The following is a 7,858-nucleotide window of genomic DNA, read 5'->3' on the forward strand; positions in this document are numbered from 1 at the left end:
TGAATGATGGTACATGTATTTACCCATGTTTTGCTATTTTTGCCAGAAACTTGGAATCTTCTAATTGCATTGTATTAAGTTTATGCAAAAATGCCAAGTAAGCAATACAGGCTTCTTGTAGTCTCTAGTAATTTTATATTAATGGGGTAATTGGTTTTTGTTTTAGGGGCCAGCTTAAGCCGCCTCTGGTTGTGGATTTTTCTCGCTGTGCATGCTGTGTTGAAGACCCATTGGTGGCCTTGGGCTGTTTTCTGCTCTTTGGTCGGGTTGTTGTCTCTTTGACACATTCTCCATTTCCATTCTCAATTTTATGAATTGTGAAATACTTGCATTTTCCTGGAAATTTGATTTCATGGTTTTGCCAAAGTCTGCATATATTCATATAGCAGATTTATAATTCATTGAACTTTTAAATTCATGCCCCCTGCCCCTGGCCTGAACCCATGCAATCCACAATAATTGATATTCAACAAATAAATCCACATTATAAACATCCTGCAGTGTCTTTCTAATTTTTTTGAATTTTCTAATGCCTTATACAATGTAATAATAGATTTTGACATGCCTATCTTGAATTTTGATGTAAAATTCATTTTCATTTATTATAGACTACACAAAGCCCTTTATAATCATGATAATGCAGTTCCTCATTTCTGAAATAGATATGAATCTAACTTAAGTATGTTAAGTATCACAATAAATCATATACTTGAGCAAGTCTCCTTGAGCTGAAATGATAAACGCATTAACCATCTAAAAAAGGTGTAACAAACATGGTATTCAACACTTACAGTCATGACAGTGTTTAATTATAAAGTCTCCTCACACAACTGAATTGTTTTTCTGTTAATTATTTACAAAATAAATCAAAGTCTTCACAGTTTTGCAATGTCTGACAGCAGATTGTAAAAACTGGCCGTTTGATAAAATCCATATTTTACTATAATGTGTTTCTTAATTTAGAGCTACATTGAACATTTTTAGGAATGCAATTTGAAAATGAAAGAATTCAATAAAAGTTGGAACAAATTTATTATAAAACATATATATCTACATGAAAAATGTTATTTACCAATCATTTATAAAAGATGTTTACTTATTATTATTTTTTTAAACGCTGGAAAAACAATTAATAGTTTTAGAATAGCATCATAACTCTCTGTGCCTTCCTATCCTTTTAGACAGGAAAAAGACTAATGACCATTATTGATTTTTGTTTTAAAATTGGTGATTGTTTACAAAACTGTTTTAATAGTTTTACACCCACTAGAAAATAACCCTAATTATAATAAGTTCCATTCAAACATATCCTATTTCTAATTTTTAAACCTGGTAATAAAGTTTGAATTAGTTCAACACAAATCAGATCCAATAAGGCTGGTAAACAGAATAAATATTAAAGAGGATTTCTATCAAAATTCCAGTCCCTTTTCTGTTGATTATTATAGTCATGATTGTGTCCTTTCGGATCATTTTTGTGGTTTCAAACTTTGAAAGATTTTCATGTTAGCAAGTGATATTTGATCCCTTTCCACTTTATCAGTCTGCCACTATTTTATGCCTTTGATTTGGTGTTTGCAACAATGTCAAATTAAAAAACCCCAAAACAAATCATTTTTTTGCAGGTACTGTCTGTTTTGATTATGGTTACCCAATTCAGCAAACTTATATTTAACGTAAGAATAATGTGATATGAAAATCATCTGTTACTTGTTAGAGGGTTCATTTCTTGAAGATGGTCAAACTAAGACATAGAAGTGAATGTTTTGAGAAAAGAACAAGAAAGACATTTTTCAGTATTCGAGTGATGTGAAACAGAGTTAAATAAATTCCAAATATATTCTGTGATATTGAAAAAAAAAGTATATACCGGTACATATATATAATGGCATTCTTTAATCAATATTTGATAATACATAGAAGAATATAGATATTGACGTGAATGGTATTGAAATGAATAGAAATCAGTTGTTTGATAATTAAGGTATAAAGCTAACTTGGCTTGGAATTAACATTCACCCCATACTCAATTTGTTCATATAAGAATTTCATTTAAGAAAAATATACTAAAAAATGTTGTAAAGACTGGGAGCAATAAAGCATGGTAACACCATTTGTTGGTTTATAAACAGCTGTATGTTTGAATTTTTCTGTTTTTGTGTTTTTTTATTGCTCCCACATTGACTTGATCATTGATTTTTGGTGTTTAATGCCACTTTCAGCACTATTGGCTATTCCATGGAGGTCATTTTTTTATTATTGGAGGAAGCTGGAGAGCCCAGAGAGAACCACTGACATTCATCAGAAAATTGACAATCCTAGTCAAATTAGATTGGAGTCAAATGCACCTGTTACATGGTTTGAGCTAACAACCTCAGTGTTGACATACTAGTGATACAGTAGATTAACTGCTGAGACCACATGGCCACACTCACATTGACACATATACCCCACTCCATATTAGCATGATATAAAGCTTTAAGGAAGGCGTCTTATCAGTATTTAAACACATGTTTTAATAAAAAATATATACATATAGAAATTTTCTTTTATTTCCAGGTGAATATATTGTTTTTTGCCAAGAGTAGAGAATTAAGTGGTGTAAACAGTGCCCAGATTACAGTCCTAAGTCAGTGTACATTTACACATTTGTTGGAGAATATTCTACAGCAATATCCTAGGTAATGTAATGATGGAAGATTGTGTATAAGGTCCTTAAAAGGTAGATAGACCCGTGTTTCCACTAATATGCTGAAAAAAAATTAGGCAGGTAGGCAAATAAATTTATTTTTCTTAAAGTTTTTGACTGGTTTAGACAGGGGAAACCTTCTGACTTTAATAGTACATGTACTTGTACAAAAATATTTAGGGTAGGCACTAAAACATAGGGTGGGTAATGTTAGTGGAAACAAAGGTATTTGATAAGCATGAACAGACATTCAGCCACATATGTGTGCTACAGTATTTGAAATATTAAATTTGAACAGACTTTCAGGCATACCTGTGTGCCACATTTTGTGAGGGTTTGAACAGACTTTCAGATATACCTGTGTGCCACATTTTGTGAGGGTTTGAACAGACTCAGACATACCTGTGTGCCACATTTTGTGAGGGTTTGAACAGACTTTCAGACATACCTGTGTGCAACATTTTGTGAGGGTTTGAACAGACTTCCAGACATACCTGTGTGCCACATTTTGTAATGTATTGAAAGGCATTCAGACATACCTGTATGCCACATTTAAGTAATGGTTTTGGACAGCTGTGAAATGCTTGTTTTCTAAAAACGGAAAAATTCCTGTTTGTAGTATTATTAATGTTGCCTGCCAAAATAGGTGTTAAGATAATAAATAAATTATTTTCACAATAATGACACAACTGAGTTTTAAAATCTCCCTGAGAAAACAAAGTATGATGACTTTCCGGTATTACAGGGTTTAATTTTTTAAAGTTGTTGGATTGGAGTTTCCACTCTTTGCTTAATTGATTGACATTTTCAGGATAAAATACATACATTTTCCGAATGATTTCTACAGTTTAGTAAATGTTACAGATTTTATACAATTTATGACAGTTTAACATGACAGTTTTGTTATTTATATTCCTTCTCATCTCAGCTGATTACAAAAAGTAGGTATTTTGAAGTTGATATTTAAACTTGAGCAGATTTTGTACATTAAATTGAAATGGTGATATATGGCTATTTAATTAATTTAATTGACCTATTAATAATCAGTGACCTGTTTTTGTTTGTGTATTGAATTGTAAACATGGAATGTTAAATCAAAGGTAGATTTTTTTAAGAGATAATTCACAGGGGGTATAATTAATGATACACAGACTGTTAGGAATGATTGTCTGTGTATTGTATGAAGGACCTGTTACTCTGACATCAATTCTACATTACTATAACATCTGTCTTTGGTTTTTAAAAGGCCGCCCAATGATATAGATATTTTTTATAAAGTTGGATGCAGTTTAAACTGGATAGGCATACCAGATTTGTAATAATCAAGAAGAGGTTGCTATTTCATGGATATTTATTTTTGTAGTGCTTTTGAAAATTTGGAAAAAAAAAAATGATGTCATAAATTCAATATAACAATTTTTTTTCCTGGTGGCAATGAAATCCATGAACGTTTTCAGTTACTTGATATAAAGATAAGAAGATGTGGTATGATTGCCAATGAGACAAATCTCCACCAGAGACCAAATGACATAAAAGTTAAAAACTGAACTATAAGTCACTGTACCACCTTTAACAATTAGTAAAACCCATACCGTATAGTCAGCTATAAAAGGCCCCAAAATGACAAATGCAAAACAATTCAAACGAGAAAACCAACGCCCTGATTTTGTGTCGATGAACGAAAAAAAAAAAATGATATACCGCAACAAACGACAACCACTGAATTACAGGCTCCTGACTTGGGACAGGCACATACAGAATGTGTGGGGTTAAACATGTTTGTGGGCACCCAACTCTCTCCTAACCTGGGACAGTGGTGTAACAGCACATATGAACAAACTATAAAAATCTGTTGACAAGGGTATTTGGTTGACACATTCAACAATACCTACTGTTATCTTGATGATATGTTTTCGTTAAATAATCCAGAGTTCTCTAAATATACTACCCAAATTTACTCAAAGGAACTTACTTTATATAAATCTAACATAAACAGCAGTAGTTGTCCTTTTCTAGATTTAGACATTTCAATTTCTAAATGGAAACTCCATACTAAAATTTATGACAAAAGAGACGATTTTTCATTTCCTATTGTTAATTTTCCTTTTTTAGACGGCGATGTTCCTTTGACTCCATCATACGGTGTTTATATCCCAACTCATTTGTTATGCCTGTTATTTTATTTTATTCCATTTTGTCCAAGGTTATAGTTGTCTTTTTTACATTGTTTTACATCTCCCACTTTTTTATTTAATATAGTATTTATATTGTGTCATAGATCAAATTTATTCGTTCAGTTTTTGTTAATATGTCTTTTTGATTGAGTTAAGCCATTTCAATTGATATTTTATAGTGTGTCTTTCTATGGATGGAGAGTTGTCTCATTGGTACTCATACCACATCTTCTTATTTCTATTAACTCATCAGATTGATACAAAGCAGAAAAACAAGTAACAAAAACACAAGACTGGACGTGGCAGATATTTATACATCCCTACAACAAAAAAGAACTTGTGTTTTAGTTGATTTTAGTCTCTGATGCATAATTTTTTATTATTAATTGTTTTTGGCTTTTAACTAGCTTTCAGTAACTGCGAGTACTCTCAAATCTTACTTTTGTGTTAATTTGACCTGTTGATACAATTTGTAATGTACTTTGTTATTTAATGTTTACTTATTCAGTGTTATATCTAGTCTCACTATTTTTAATATATACCACCTTTGATAAGTGTTTAGTATGACGATAAATTTTCACTTTTGTTCTCGTACTAGGAACAACAAAATTATTTATTTTGTAAAAATTATTTTTGTATTCCATGTATACCTTACAACAAAATTATTTTTATCTACCTGTGTACGTTATTTTATTTGGCGGCATTTTGTCTTTGGTTATGGTTGTCTTTCTGATATTGTTTTACATCTAACCCCCTTGTTTTATTATTTTGTATTTACATTGTGTCATAGATCTAATTTATTCGTTCAGTGCATGTTTACTTGTTTTGTTAATATGTCTTTTAATGAGTTAAGACATTTCAATTGATATTTTATAATGTGTCTTTCTATGTTGTGATGTTACACTATTGTTTCAGGTTAGGGTGAAGGTTGGCGCCTATTAAAACGTTTAAACCCGCTGCATTTGTTTGCACCTGTCCTAAGTCAAGAACCTGATGTTCAGTGGTTGTCGTTTGTTGATGTGGTTCATAAGTGTTTGTCGTTTCTCGTTTTTTATATAGATTAGACTGTTGGTTTTCCTATTTGAATGGTTTTACATTAGTCATTTTTGGGGCCCTTTATAGCTTGCTGTTCGGTGTGAGCCAAGGCTCTGTGTTGAAGGCCGCACTTTGACCTATAATGGTTTACTTTTACAAATTGTGACTTGGATGGAGAGTTGTCTCATTGGCACTCATACCACATCTTCTTATATCTACTTAAGTACAGATCTGATAAGCCAATAACAACTAATAAAAAAATCATGTAGCTAAGACTAAATTTGAAAAGTTGAGTTTGTAAATGGACAATACCAACAAATATTTTTATCTGTAAACCAATTTTCTTTAAAATGGTTGCTTAGAATCCTGAAAAATATCGTTACATATTTAAATTATTTACCTTGATTCAGGATACTTTAAATCTGCTTCTGTTAAATATAATATTAAAAAAGCTCTTGTAATAATCAGAATTAAATTGACCATTTGGAAGAGAATGGGTACTGGGTAGAGCAATGAATTGTTTTAAAAGCCCCTTTAATATCTTAACATTTGTTTATGAATGAGATATGATTCTTTTAAAAAAAAACAAGTTAATTTCATGTGTAGAAAACTCAGTAGTTAATGTATAAATTACAGCAATATCTTTTAAGAAAGACAAATAGTTCTGATCTGGTTTCCTGCCAAAAGATTGCCTTGTAGATATTATTCAATCAGCTTATATCAAGGTTAATTCTACCAGAGGTAGAACAATTATATCAAGATGATTTTTAATCAGAGCCGTATCAATAAAGGAGTAGGTCCAGTAAGACCCTTTTTTGGCCCCAAAATATAGCAGTTTTCCAAAATTGTTAAAATGTAAACTTTTAGCTATTTATTGGAAAGTAGAATACTTCTGCTATACAAATATGGGCTGTTTTTGACAATACAATGCACATATATCGGGTACTAGCATCATTCAGTCATGCTAAATTACTGAAATCTTCACAATTTTAGCATTTGAGTTAAATTTTAGACGGTTTTCGTCTTAAATGGAAGTGGCCGCATTTGTGTTCATTCTTAATATTTAAATGCAAGTTGTATTTGATGATAATACAAAACATATATAAAGGGTGAGAGTGAACACGGATGCGGCCACTTCCATTTTTTACAAAAACCATCTAAAAAGTGACATATTATGGCATATTTGATAGATCTTTCATATTTAAGCTTGAATTTGAGCGTATTTAATGACTAAATCAGTTAATATCTTTCACATAAACTAATTGAATCGACTGAAGTAGACACTTAAGTGTTTAAAAAGTGTCCAAAATCTTTCATCAGATGAATCTGAAATTTGAGGCCAAAATCGGCCCTTACCGGACCTACTCCTTTATAGAGAAAATTCAGAATATTCTACAAATGCATTTTTATGATTTGTTTCATGTTATGCTTGGTTGGAAGTATATTAAAACCATCTTATAGCAAGGTGTCGGTCGGGTAGGGAAAAGTTGGTATCTAATTTGTGAAATCAACTCCTCCAACAGTTTTCAACCCAGATTCCTGAAACTTCATAGGAAGATTGCACATATATTAAAGTTATACACATGCTATTATGATTATTGTTTTAGGATTTTTTTTCTCATTTTTACAGACTTGGTAATTAAGTCATTTTTCAGCAAAAATCAATGAGGGCTATTCCATCAAAATGTATGTGGGAGGGTAGGAAGGGAGGTTTAATTATTGAATGTGGGTCATGGGTCTTTTTTCAGTATGCATCTATTACCATTATGCAAAATTATCTAAAAAATGGTTCTTGGTTGTAGAGATATTTTGAAAGTCCCTTCCTACCCTCCCACATACATTTTAATGGAATAGCCCTGAAAGAGGGTTCAAGCTTTGCATTACCCAGATCCCTAAAACTTCACAGGAAGATTGTACCTATTTTAAAGTTGTACACCTGCTATTATGGAATTGTTTTAGG

The sequence above is a fragment of the Mytilus californianus genome, unplaced genomic scaffold, assembly GCF_021869535.1.
Source record: "Mytilus californianus isolate M0D057914Y unplaced genomic scaffold, xbMytCali1.0.p SCAF_3, whole genome shotgun sequence".
NCBI classification, from domain to species: Eukaryota; Metazoa; Mollusca; class Bivalvia; order Mytilida; family Mytilidae; genus Mytilus; species Mytilus californianus.